This window comes from Callospermophilus lateralis, chromosome 2 (assembly GCF_048772815.1).
Source record: "Callospermophilus lateralis isolate mCalLat2 chromosome 2, mCalLat2.hap1, whole genome shotgun sequence".
NCBI lineage: Eukaryota > Metazoa > Chordata > Mammalia > Rodentia > Sciuridae > Callospermophilus > Callospermophilus lateralis.
Genome location: NC_135306.1, coordinates 156,976,468 through 156,990,747, shown reverse-complemented (window position 1 = coordinate 156,990,747; position 14,280 = coordinate 156,976,468). Strand labels below are relative to the sequence as shown.

The 14,280-nt window shown below is 45.2% G+C and overlaps 1 protein-coding gene across 14 annotated transcripts in view; it reads right to left on the bottom strand.

Annotated features, from left to right (window-relative positions):
* Nucleotides 1-14,051, bottom strand: part of Ppfibp2 (PPFIB scaffold protein 2) — a 148,655-nt gene extending 134,604 nt beyond the window's left edge. For 13 of the 14 annotated variants that reach the window (XM_076846811.2, XM_076846803.2, XM_076846810.2 and 10 more), the window contains exon 1: nucleotides 13,262-13,555. The gene's annotated coding sequence lies outside the window, so the exon portion shown is untranslated. Of the gene's footprint in view, nucleotides 1-13,261; nucleotides 13,556-14,036 lie in introns of those variants that run through there. The other variant, XM_076846806.2, reaches the window with a different exon arrangement.
* Nucleotides 14,052-14,280: the final 229 nt, after the last annotated feature.

The window sequence follows — 14,280 nt, the reverse complement described above, 5'->3', positions numbered from 1 at the left end:
TGAAAGGACTAATGACTAATCCATTCATGAGGGCTCTACTCTCATGACCTAATCACTTCTCCAAAGCCCCACATTCTAATACCACCACTTCAGGGGTTAGGATTTCAATAATGTGAATGGGGGACCACATAGCTAAGATGAAGAGCATATTCTTAAAACCTATACTATTTATGAGATAGATTAGTTTTTTCTTTGAGTAATACACATTGATTTCTTGGATTCTTATATAATGGAGATTATGCCTCCCATACCCATGGCTGGACATAGGCAGATCCTTTGGTTTAGGAGCTCAAACATGGTACACATATTCTAGATTTTCTCCAGCAGTTGCAGGTCTCTCTAGCAGTACCTGATAGAAAGCAGGTTAGGGCCACTATTAGGCCTTCAAGACTGCAAATTTCCTACAGATCATATGCACGCTTAACAATCTCTTGGCACCTTTCTCAGTCATTTCCCTACGGTCTTACCAGGTGGCACTGCTTAGGGACAGTGAGTAGGCTAAGTTTATGATACTTGGGGGCCATCTGGGGCAGACATCTGACAGAGAAGTCATAGCCAGGGAAGTGAATTTGGGAGGCCCCCAACATGGAAGCTAAAACCAAAGCTGGGCTTTATGGGGTCAGGGAGGCAAAGGACCAAGTGCTGACCACATTCATGGCTGGCTTCAGCCTTGAAGCAGAAGGTCCCTGGCCTCATACACTGATTTTGAGCATGCCCATTTTAACTCTAGAGATGGTCTTAAAAGAAGATGGCTGAGGTGTACCAGTGTCACAGAGAGACCTCACAATTGCACTTAGTATGCACCACACACTAGAGGGACACCTATAACCAGTCAATTACTCCAGGAGTTACTTAGGGAAAGTTTCCGTACACAGTATGTAACAATGATGTAATGAGATGCATTTCTCAAGTAGAGTATAGGATCCTTCTCATGAATACCATTCCTCATTCAACTGTTACTTGAGTTAAAATTCTCTTTAAAATATAAGTAATCATGACGTTCGAGGACTAGATTTGTGACACCAGGGCAGCCCTTAATAGTTTTTAAAATGTTCTTTATTAGTAGCTAAAACACAGAGGTAGAGCTTTCTGTCCTCTGAAGTCTCCTGTTAACATGAGATCTTGAGTAATCACAGCCCAGACATCACTCTATCTTCTCCCTGAAATGGCACTGTATCTTCTCTAAGGTTATTATTGCCTCCTCATGTGATTTTCTCAAACTTCCCGAGTGGAGGAAAAGCTTCCCATTTGGAAGCCTAAAGGATTCAAGACCACTCTGAGGACAGAAGAAAGGTGAAGCTACCAGGGCTCCAGGAGAGCCAAGCTGGACAGGACAGGGCCCAGGGTATACCTGATCAAGCAATAAGGACTGGCTGGCTCTACAGGATACAGGATGACTTGAGCAGGCAGCCCCCACCAACACCCACCAGCTCAAAGCCTGAACATGCCTACCATGGAAACAATACTGTCCTTTCATGCGGATGTCCCAGCACCTACTCCACACCCTGCATGGGCAGGCTCCCAGCAAATGCTTACTGAACCATATCAGCCTCTCCTCTCCACCCCCACATCCCCACCTGAGTTTTTTTGCCCAGATTTCTCCGACTCTTATCCTTCACCCAACCCTTCCAACCCACTCTCAAGACCCACTCTCGAGGACCACTTTCACCAAACATTCTTTAGGGATGATAGTCTGGGATCCCAAACAGGTAAGGTTCATTATAATTTGTTACTAATGACAAAGTAGCTAAAGATGAGGAAATTTTTGTATAAATGAGAAAATTGGGATTGTCTTGTCCTATTTTAATATACTTTCTTGAATGGGAAAGAAAAGAGAGGAATTTAGCTAAGAATTCAGAAATTGTCTATAGCAGTCAGGTATTAACAGTTTCTAGATCCCATGAAAATCTATGCAACTTTTAGAGATTTACCTAAATAATATATATGCTTGCATATATTAAGTGGGGCCAGGATGTGCTTTGTGGCAATCTGGTCACACCCACCAAGTGTTTCTCAAAGTGTTAAAGTGGTCTACTACACGTTCACTGACCATCTTCCTTCCTCATCATGATAAAAGTAAGTTTTCATGTAATGGACTCTGTATAATCTGGACTCTGAATATGATAGCAAAATAGGCAGAAAGAACACAGGTTTGAAATCAAGCAGACTGAGTGTACATCAAATTCAGTCACTCACCAGCTAGGAAAACTTAGGAAAGTACTGCATCCTCGTGGAGCCTGCTAAGCTAAGTCCTGAAAGGCCGCTATGAGACAGAAGCACAAACTCTGCTCAATGCCTGCGGCATGGTGAGGATTTTATAAAAATGATAATGGCCAATCATTATGGATTTGGGGGACCCCCAGCTAAACCTCATTCACTTCTCAGTTCTAACCAACCTAACCACTGGCTATTTTCACACATGCCCCTTAATTTCCAGTCCCCCTCCTTTGCACATTTCTGTTCCCTCTGCCAGGAATTCCCTTCACCTCCACAGAGTCCCTTTCTGTCTTCAAGACACACCTCAATCACCACATGCTCAGAAAGTCCAACCTCTTTTTTCTAAATACTCTTATTTTCTTAGTGTTTATTACAGCCTGATTTGAGTAAAAGGCACATTTCTTAAGTTCCATTCAGGCAAGGGTCATGTCTTTTTCGTCTCATGTCCCACTATCCACTACTTTCCTCAGAGAAGAGGAAGGTTTGAAAATTATTTAGTAACTGAAATAATGTGAACACGAGCCTACTGATTCCAGAGTACTTATAAATTATGCTCTGCCTATGCTCCTAAACAGGGTGTAGTTTTCCCAAACCCAGTGGGATAGTTCTGACTCTGTGGCTGCCATCTCCTCCCTACCATTTTGTTAGGCCATAATATCTACCCAAACCAGGATATCATGGCACTCAGGCATCCATGTTGCTTAAACACAGCATTCTCCATCTTCCCACCTACCATACCCCACCTAAAACCTCAGCCCACTTGAATAAAGCCCTGGTGCCCACAGACTCCCCCGCCTTTCTTGGGGCTGGAACCTGCTCTGGGTCGAGACTATAGACAGTCAAACTTCCCAGTATTGTGGTCAGTGTCCTTCTGGATAACTCCCTTCTATACCCACCATTATTGGATGCTGGGAACTCAGTGCCTCAGACCACAGGCCCTGGTTCTCTCTGTCCCAGGATGCTGTGTTTTCACAATCTTCATGGAATGGCCCATGGGAAAGAAAAAACCTTCATGTTGTAGCCAGGCAATTAGGCCAAGGGAGCCACCAGTAGAGAATACGCATAGTTTATCACTTTCTATGGATCACAGCCTCAAAGTTTTAGCTCACAAAGGGATATCCTTGGAGCCTTTCCTCTTTCCCTACCCCCTTCATTAAGTGGGATATTCCTCCTATGAGCTGGGATAGAGAAGTTTCTGCACAGCTTTAAGGCTGCCTGACCCTGGCCTTTCACCTTCATTCTACCCTACATGTGCTAAAAGTCATCTCTGCTCAGAAGCCACCAATTCTTTCCCACCATCAACAGGATAAAGTCTCCCCTGCCCACTCCATTACCTTAGTTCCAACTTTTTTCAATTTTTAACAACTGGAAAGAGTCTAGCTAAGTTTCCTCATTATTTCTTTATCCCAGCTTATTCATTTACATAAGAGACTTGTATGTCCTTAACTCAAAACATTTCATTGACCACGAAGGATCTTTGCATATTCTCATCTTTCCTCACACAGAAAAAACCCACCTGCCCTAAAAGGTATATCTCTAGTTCTAATTCCTTAGGACCCAGTCCCAATTAATTGATCCACAAAACCTACTGTCAAAATCTTGCAGTACAAATTACATATAAGATGGTGTGAGGAAGAAAAAAAAAAGGGAGAGAGAGAGAAAAGTGTCATAGAGTGGGTAGAGAGAGGTGATAGGAGGGGAAGGGAGGGGAGGGGGGAAAGGAAGGGTAGCAGCAGAATACAAAAGACATTAATATGGCTGTATGTATAAATATGGCTGTAAAACCAATGTGATACTGCAATCTGTACACATGGAAAAAAAAGAATTCATACCCCACTTGAATCAAATGTATGATATGTCAAGATCATTGTAATGTTTTGAGCAACTAATAGAAAAAAAATCTTGCAGTCCTTTAAGATAGTCCTTTGACCTCTCAACACAACCTGCTTCCCTTTATTTCATGAAATCCTCTCTACTCAGTACCACTTGGACAATAAATGCCCTTTTTTCAGGTGGACTCCAATACATACTTTAAGAAAGATACTTGGCCTTAGAGACAAGCTTGAGTTTCTTACACCATTTCAAACAAATATCTGCCTCCTTTTTTGGATGTACTGGAGATTGAACCCAGGGGCATCCTACCACTGAGCTGCATCCTCAGCCTTTTTATTGTATTTTGAGTCAGGATCTCATTAAATTGCCCAGGCTGGTCTTGAACACTACCACTGAGCCCTACAGCCAGTCCTGGGAAACAGATTTATGCAATCCTCCTGCCTCAGCCTTCAAAATAGCTAGGATTATGGGTATACACACCAGGTCTAGTTATCTGCCTCCTCTTTAACTCCCTCTACCATTACTACCATGGCCCCCTCAAGTCTGCATTCTGAGAAGTGTGGAACATAGTATCTCCCTCACCCATCTGAAAATAGTAGTCACATCCCTGTGATCCCCGTGTCTTCCTATCTATACTCAAGTTCTTCCAAAGCTTGTAGGACAAGAACCCTGGCTTTGTGCCGAAGTCTGGCTGGGCACAAATCACTAGCCACTCAAGCAGGAACAAACTTTTATTTCTGAACTCCCCCAAATGCCGCCCATGCGGCCCTTTCAGGAACACCACACACCAATCGGAACTCCCTCCACCAGAACTTCACCAACCAACCAACGCGAACTCTCCCAGAATCCCCGCCAGAACTCCAAAGTAGCAGGCGCCTGAAGCAGCAGGAGCCGCCCTATTGCCGGACATCAAAGGTCTATATACAACTGAATACACAGCTTAACTTAACCATCATTATCTCAATGGCTCGCTGGCATCACCTCTCAACCACCAACCACTCCCTCTGGCAAAATGCCAGGTGCCACCCCAACTCCGCTGTGGCCCTCAACAGCTTTGCAGCATATGCAGTCCCTTGCCCACATGTCTCCAGGTATGGCCAGTCTTGGCCAATGTAGGGATGAAGATCCCTTACCAAGCTCTAAACTCAGGATTTCTATTAATGCAGCAGGTTAAGCCAATTTATCTGAGCTTTTCCACAGGGACAAGTAGGACACACTAATTGATTTTGGGAGCCTAAGGGAAGGACTTTGCACTTACCCTGCCACCACTCACTGAGCTGGTTTGGGCTCTGAGATCTGTGTGGTTCCCTTGTCCTGAAGACTGGTGACAAGCTATCTGAAGCCAGACTGCGACCTATCTTGCCATGCATTTTTGCCTCCTGGACTTTCTGTTCACCCCCACCATGACTGCCCTTTCTGGGTCACACCTAGACACCTAAAGAATACTACTCCCCTGAAATATCAGTATAATCCCTCTGGGATGATGCTAACCCCTCCTTTTGGCAAAGTATTTTTCTTTGGCTTCCTGAAAAGAGAAAAATAATGACAAACAATAATAGGATTTGACTCTCTGCAATGTGCCAAGAACTATAGTCAACACTGTTTGCATCATCTCATTTTCACAACAAAGGTAGGCCTATTATCTTAACCCATTAAACAGATGAAGAACTTAAGACTCAGAGAGGTAAAGAGACTTGCTCAAAGTACCAACAGCAAATCTGTGTAGAGCTGGACTTTGAATGGAGAACTGTCTGATTCAAAGGCCCCATTCTAGAATTACCAGGGTCCTCAGGGTCAGGGAGACCAAGCCCCCAAGATGGAGAAAACCTGCACCTATCATGAAGGAAGGTGGGAGGTGGGCAGGAGTCAATTTCCTTATTTCCAGGAGCAGGACAATAATCCCTGCCCAGGGCACTATGCAGCACCAGTGAGCCTGAGCAGTGAAACCCTAGACACACACACACAGGGTTGTTGTTGCTGTTACCAGGTGAGCAGTATTCATTGAAGAACCAGATGTCTTGGCTGGCTGCAGGAAGAGCTTATGTAATAAACTTTTTCATGACATCCAGTCAAGGTCAGGTGTCAGAGCCAAGAACCATTCCTTCACTCTGGCAAAATGCTAAATGATAAGAAACTGCCAGTCCCACCCAAAATTACATTCTAACTTCTCTCCTCTCCCCATACCAATCCATTTTCCCCTACCCACACTTCCTTGCCTGCCTGTTCCTCATAAAATTTAGTTTTGAACACTCAGTTTGATGCCACACATCCCAGTGTGAAAACAGTCCTATCATTCCAAGTTCATATATTTTAGCATTTATCTTACCTCCTTTCACCCCTCAAAGCATCCATGTGGGCCAATAAATAAAATTAAGTCTAATACTCTGGAATCTTCAGAAATCTGTTTCCCAGGACTGGCTGTAGAGCTCAGTTGTAGTGTTTGCCTAGATGCACAAGGCCTTGGGTTTGACTCCCAAGCACACACACATACACACATGAGCGTGTATAAATACACACCCCATAAAGTGGTAATAACACTTCCCCTACCTCATGAGACAAGCCCTTTGTCAAAGCTAACATAGCTAAAAGTTCTACACTTTCTTCCCCTCTATCCCTCTACGAGTCCCATCTTTACCTCTGATGCCTCCATGAAGAGGTGGACTTGTGTTGGAAGAAGGAACTTGTTGCCCCTGAGAGAGCTGTCCTGTATATAAGGCAAGGTCTTCTTAGTTTGAGTTATGGCTCTGTCCTTTTCTGTTCTTTCAGTCCCTACAACAGACCTCTTGGCTTCTATACAACTCTGTGTCTCCCTCTCTCTTACACATAAATTCACATATACCTGTCAAACAATGGGTTCCTTCTGTCAGAGCTTCTGGGTCTTTCTGCAAGAAAAAAGTTAGAGAAATTTTCTAGGACTTCTTGGGACACCTAGTGCAATCAAAGAAGTGGCCCTCCAGCTCAGAGTGGTCCCTGCCCAGCCTGAAAGACTCAGCTGTATGTGATGGGTTTGTTCCAACATGCACACAAGTTGCTGTGGAATCACATCTTTACCCTGGAGAGTTGAGGCAGCAATTCAGACTGACCCACTAAAAACCCTTCCTTATTCACCAAAACTTTGGCTATCCCTAAGCAGACAGAGAAACCCTGGGATTAGGATTTCCTGCTATACTATCCTCATTCCCAGGTAAAAATAGCTATACCCAAAGTAGAGCACCCTGGGAATGCCACAGCAGCTGCAGGCCAAGGTAGAGGCCATGTGGGATCTATTCCCTATACAGTATCTAAGCTAACTAATTTCTTCCTAGAGATTTGTTAATGGATCTTCCACCCACCTGCCTCTGATAAATGATTCCTAAGCCTTGGAAAACCCAACTTTCAATTTTGCAATCTATGGCTGTCCCTGTGTTACTTTACCATGGGTGAGCAGGCTCATGCACTTTGTTCTCAGTGCAGTGGCAGTGGGGACAGGCAGGGTGGCAGTGGGGACAGGCAGGGATAGGAGGTGCATGTGTGTGTGTATGTTTATTTCTATATAACCTCTGAACAAGATGAAGTGGAAAATGGAAACACCCAGCTATACAGCTCCAAAAAGCCAAGGAGGCTTGTAAGTTTCCCCATAAAGTGGACTCCCAGTATTCCTTGGCAACCACATATCAGGTGATAATGTTTCACATGCATTAACCCAGCTCTGTCTTAGTAAACTTAAGTGACCAGGGCACATGGTAAAGGCAAGACATTATATTAGGAGGCTAAAGGCTGGAGAGCCTGGCTGCGCAGGGAGGTATGGGAGGGAGAGGTGAGAAGAAGAGGGAAATTCCACCAAGTCTCTTGGCAGCAGTGCAGATTCTAGATAAGGTTCTCTCTATCATCTGACAGGTGTGGCCTTCAGTCAGTCAGCTGGATCCCTGACCCCTGCCCCTAGTTGGAGGAAGTCCTCAGGACTGATTGCTTCACCCAGCTAGCTGTCACTCTCACCCTCTGCTCCCATCCCCATTCAAGTTCTCATGAACTAGCAGAATGTGTCCCTAAAGTCTGTATGGGGTAAGGATGTTTGGTTCTTGGAATACTTTTTTTCATGGAAATGATAAACTGATGAATGGTTGTATTCCCAGAAAAACACAATTAATTTATATGTACCCACACTGAACATAACAAGTAGAAGAGTTCTGGTACCATAAAAGCACTCTTACCTATTTAGCCCCACATGCATGGAGGACACAGGACAAATAGGAGGCCTCGTGAGCCTTTTGGCCCCCATTGGCATTGGCTGCCAACAGACTATAGGTCAAAACCCTGTATGCCTCCAGCCTTAGCTCTTCTGCAGACTGAATTCACCCCAATCTGGTCTCATTCCCATTTTTCATTGCCTAATGGAATCTCCATCTGGACCTTCTGGCGGCATTCCTCTGACCAAACACTGTGCTACAAATGACGGAGTCCCAGCCAGAAGGCTAGGAGACCTGGGTTCTGCCACCAAGAGGGGGGTGTCCTTGGGCAGGTTGTTTTGGGTTTCACCATCCTCCTTGGTCAAAATATAAAGGGAAAGCAACAATCCATTCTGATTCCAAAAGGAATCAATCACCCTCATTTCCCTTCCCCCTTCCAAGAAGTTCCTCCATGCTCTCATGCTGCTAACAATTGCCTTATTCTTCTCCCAGCAAACCAGAACAAAATGTCAGTGTCCAAATTGACTCCTTTCTCTCTCTTTCAAATCCAAGTAGTCACCAAATCCTACTGGATTTGTTGGAAAGCTCACTTGCTTCCATTCCCTCCTCTCCATTGCTATTATCATTCCCTTGATTCATGTCCTAAGCTATCTCCATGAGTTATCCAATAGTCCATCCTCACAAGAAATCCCTCCCTCTCTCTCTATCCTGTACTTTATAGCTCCAAATCCTCCTGAAAACACAGCTTTCACCATGTCTTATCCATTCTCAAAAACCCTAAATGTCACTGATGTCATACAATTTGAATTCTTTAGCTCTAGATTTCAAAGATTTACATGATCTGACCCCAGACTGAGATCCCAGGCTCTCCTCTGTTAGTGTCCCAATCCACTCCAAGATTCTAGTCATGCAGGCCCACTACTCTTTGGGCCTGTGTGTCTTTCCAATCTTTCAGCTTCTGCTCCTTTTCTTCCCTCATCTTCCACACAAAATGAACTGCCCCTTTTCCTCTTTATTGAAGAAAACACTGCAAAGCTAGCCAGTTCAGGGCCCACATTTACCACAACACTTCCTGAACATCTACTAGATAATGGGCCATACACAAGAGCTGAAGCAGCCCAAAGCAGTTCAGAGCATAGAGAGAACTGCAAACAAGTGACTTAAGTAACACAGCAGAGATCTAAATTTGTTGCACTGTGTATATATTAGAAGCAAAGAGTAAAAACAAAGATGGTAAGGAGTTTGATCAGCATCCTGAAGAATTAGTAACAGTTCATCCATCTTGCAGAGCAGAGACAACAGATATTTCCAGGGAGAGGAAACGTGTGTGCAGAGGCAGGGAGACACATAAAAGCAGAAATGATGGAGTCCCTTGGTATGGGGAACATTGGAGATGCAGCTGGAGAGCTAAATTAGGGTCAGCCTCTACACTGCCTTGAATGTCATACAAGAATGTTATACTTTATCCTATCAGACAATCTCATCCTGTTGGTGTCTACAGATGTGTTTCAGAAACCAAGATTACTACACAACATAGAACAGGGTGATTAAAAGCATCGTGCACAATGAATGCTTAGCCCTCAGTGTGCATACATGTATAGTATGAATGTGACAGAGACACAGAGAGGAAATGAAATTACCAAAGAGTACTAAACCAATGACCCTAAGGCCAAAAGAAATCATAAATTTGCTAAAGGCAAAGCTCAGAGTGAGCAGCCCTCTGGAATTTTGAGACCTTAAGAAGACTGGGTTTAAAGCTCAACAGATGGCTCTAGGGCATCATTTCCTAGAAGACTATTTACCAGTTATGTGGAAGATAAGAATAGGCCTTGAGGAGATCCACAAGGTCCAAGAGAGCTGGCTTTAAGAGAAAACATAGCCAGGTGGGTGGCACAAGCCTGCAATTCCAGCAATTTGGGAGGCTTAGGCAAAAGGATCACAAGTTCAAGTCTAGCCTCAGTAACTCAGCAAGTCCCTAAGCAATTTAGTGAGACCCTATCTCAAAATAAAAATTAAAGGGTTGGGGATGTGGGCTGAAGCTGTAGCTCAGTGGCAGAGTGCTTGCCTAGCATGTGTGAGGCACTGGGTTGGATCCTTAGCAGTGCATAAAAAAAAAAACTAAACAAATAAAGGCATGCTGCTGTCCACCTGCAAGTATAAAAAAAAATTAAAAAGGGTTGGGGACATGGCTCAGTGGTAAAACACCTCTGGGTTCAATCCCTAGTACCTGTCTGCCTATACAGACTACAACTCACCTTTCCTATATTCTTGAAAACATGGACACATAAGTGCCATCAAGCACTAAAATGAAAGCATGATGCTAGAAAACAAAAGTCCAAAGGAAGTGGAACTCTTGAGGAAAGAGGAAGCAGGAAAAATAGTGACTCAGGAAAAAACAAAGCTACCAAGAGTTTTAGCCTAGTTGTGCCCACACCAAATAGTGACTGAGTGCCACATCTTGAATGGAGATGCACAATCTATGGAACTTAATAAATGTTTAAATACCTTGTCTCTTGTGCTTGTATAACTCTACCGTCTCATATTTTGTACTATGGGATCCACCAGGGGATTTTAAGCAGAACGGCATCATGAATAGATTTGTAATTTAGGAAAAAAAAATATCTTATGATCAAGTAAAAAACAACTTCTAAATAGAACCATTCCTCAAGTCCAAAGTTAAATTCTCCTAGAACTGCTCCTCCCTCCTCATGTAGTGACTGACACCTCCCACTTCTTAGTCTCCTGGCCTACAGATTCTGTATTTACAGGGTCTCTTGGGTCCCAATGTCACCATTCTCTCAGGTCTCAGATAAGGACTCATTACTTCTACCCCAAATTAGTCTGCCAGTCTCCTAAGTAGCCTCCCCAGTCTTGCATCCCAAGCATTGCCAGAGTCCACTACAGCCATTCCTACCAGGCAGTTGTCAGAATCTCCTGGGGGATCTTTTTTACAATATCCCAAACCTACCTAATCTGAACTGTTCCTAAAGCTCCCTCAAGCAAGTCAGTTTGCAAACTACTACTTTAAATTCTTGCTATAGATAATGAAGTGATAGCCATCTTCCCCTGAAAAAGTTAGAAATGCAGAACACCAGATCCCACCCCAGAGCTACCCAATCAAATCTGCATTTGAAGGTGGTTTTCAGTGAGTCTTGGGTTGTTAAAGTTGGAGAAGCACTGCTTCTCAAACTTCCACAAAACATTTACTGGATTTTCTGTTTCAGGCTGGGAGTTGGGTCAAGGGTCAAAGTTTCGACTTTGAGCTGCTCACAGAACCAAAAGTCAATCCTCTGCTTAAAATCATTTGACTCCCATGCCTTCAGACAAAGTCTGAATGAACTTCTTTCTACACCTGGTGTTCTTGGCCAGCTGGGACCATGTTCCATCTTGTTACCTGCTTTACTGTTAACCACCCACCATAGGGGCCAGGCTGGACTGCTGGCCACTTGTCACTAGTCTGAGCTTGCCTGCCTCTACAGCTTTCACAGTCTAGATCACTCCTACTCACCCACCTCTGCTTGCAGAAACCTTGAAGAAATCCTTTGAGGTTCATCACTTATACCACCCCTTCCTGAAACTATCCCAGATTTTTTATGCTTAAATGAAAGATGGGAATTTCCCCACTTTGTTCCTACCCCCTTCATGTAATTAATCTTACTTCACTTAGTCCTATAGACATAGCCCATCTATGTTAGCTACTGCAGTAAAGAGATCATGATACTCAGCTTGTTTCCCTAGTAGCAACAAGCTAATAACTGGTACATTACCAAATCTCAAAGTAACACTATTAATGTTATATAAGGGATGGGAGTCTAAATGTGCTTTCAGTAATAAAGCACATTTGCCTAGCATGTGCAAGGCCCTGGGGTTGAAACCCAGCACCACACACACACACACACACACACACACACACACACAAAAAATCCAGGATGAATGCAATAGTGAAAGACTCACCAATCTCCCTTGTCTCTCACTTCAAGATCAATTAAATATAAATTTAAGCAGAGAGAAATAATTTATAAATCAGATAACATTTAAAATGAATTGTCTATAACTATACGGAATATACTAATACATGAAAGTATGACTATCCTAATACATGAAAGTATGACTATGACTATACCACTAATAAAAGACTAAAGATGAATTATGTCTGCTGTTAACTACCTTTCTTTAGTTGAACATTTGACTTCACAAAACACCATAAAATTTGTAAACATAGTAGTTTTGTTTTATAATCAATTAATGAAGGGTAGAGGAAGGAGAGATAAATAGAAAGAGAGGAAACAGACTAACCAAAATTTGGAAAGGGAAACAGATCTCTACCAAATATCCAGCTGCCTTAAAAGATAAAATGTAATCGGATTTTCACTGACTAGAATGCCTGTTTTGATCCTACCCAAATCCCAAGTCTTGGGTCTTTAAATATATAATCTTATTTTCTTCTGAAGGAAAACTACCAGTCTGGAGTTGGCATGTCAAGCGGGAAGGAGGGTGCACTCTTAAATAGGACCATCCCCATATTGCAGTCTACTGGGAATCAGCGGCTTGGGCTTTTGAAAAGCATGCTGCATTTTTGCAATTACAATATAGCATTGGTCTTAGCCCGGGCATTGCTTCTGGACACACACTTTTTTGAACAAAGATTTGCCTGGGTGAACAATATTAAAGCTGTCATACCGACTTGGGCTCTCTAGTTTACACTGAACGCTGAGGTAACCACCAACTCCGGCATCTCCAGGACTATCCTGGCACCTGTGAGAGCGCGGGCTGTCTGCGGATTCTGGGCAAAGCGGGGTAAAGATCCCAAGCAAAACCATAGGAGTTATACCCTCCTCCCAGTCTTCTGGCCAGAGAAAGGGGAAGGGTTCCCGTCCTCTCGCCTGGGACACCTTCCCGGCCCAAAGAGGCACAGACCTCAAGCCCCGTGTGGTTGTCGGATCTAGGGGATCCCCCGCAGGGGTGCCCCTTTGGAGGAATCCCCGTCCGGACAGCGGTGAGCCCCTGTCACCTGGGGGAAGTTCACCTGAGGGAAGCCCACTGACCTGGATGTGGGACTGCCGCTTCTCTCCGGGCGGATCAGGTGTGCGGGCCGCTCCTGTGCCCCTCCCACCTCCGAACAGGAGAGCGGAAAACTCAGTTACAGGCCACCGTCCCACCGACCAACCGTCTGACCAACCAGCAGACCGACCGGCAGCCGCCGGTCCCGCACCCACGTGACGGAGGCGGAGGCCCCGAGGGAAGCTCGTCCCTGAGCGTCCCTCTCCCACCCCTGGAATCTCCTCCTAAGGTGGCCACTCCGCCTCCCTTTCGGGAACCACAGCCGGCCTCTGGGACCCGTCCGCTGCCGTTCCAGTTCCCCAGGGACCTGCCTCCTCTCCCCCGCCCCCTGGGCCGCCCTCCGCGTGCAGGCTCCAAGCCCCGCCTCTCCCGGAGGACCACGCCCCTCCCGGGCCCCGCCCCGCTCGCTCCACCTCCTCCTCCCAGACCCTTCCGGCTGCTGGGAGGCCCCTGGGCAGTTCTCAGTGTTGGTGCTCCTGGCCTCTGGGGTTTCTGTAGCCCCTCAGGATTGCTCCCGCGACGCAAGGAATAAAACTGAAGAAGCAGGAAGACTCTATGCAGAGAATTGCAGGGAGAGAAACACCGAAAACCTTATTAGGGGCACACTCAGCGCAGCAACCCTTGGGACGTCTGGACTTCCCCCACCCAGTGAGCGATGCAATAGAAATTGAGGTTGGCCTGAGGAGAGCCTCTTTCCTTGTCTGTGAGTCCCGCCCATCCCACGGAATCTGCATACTGGCAGGCTCCGTCCCAGCCCACCTTAGGTCCGGTTGTGCTCTAACCCCGCGACCTGGGGTGGAGGTCCCTCTAGTGGTTGGTGGCGAACGATAGCTCTGTGCCAGGTCTTGCGAATATCTGAGGACAAGGAGCACTTCCTGGGCCCAGCACCAAGGTCAGGTACCATAGGTCCAAGAAAAGCTTTGGCAATGTCTGACCACAAAGAATGATTTCTTCAATCGAGAGTTCTGAGCCCTAGAGACCGATTCCAACATCGACCCCCAGT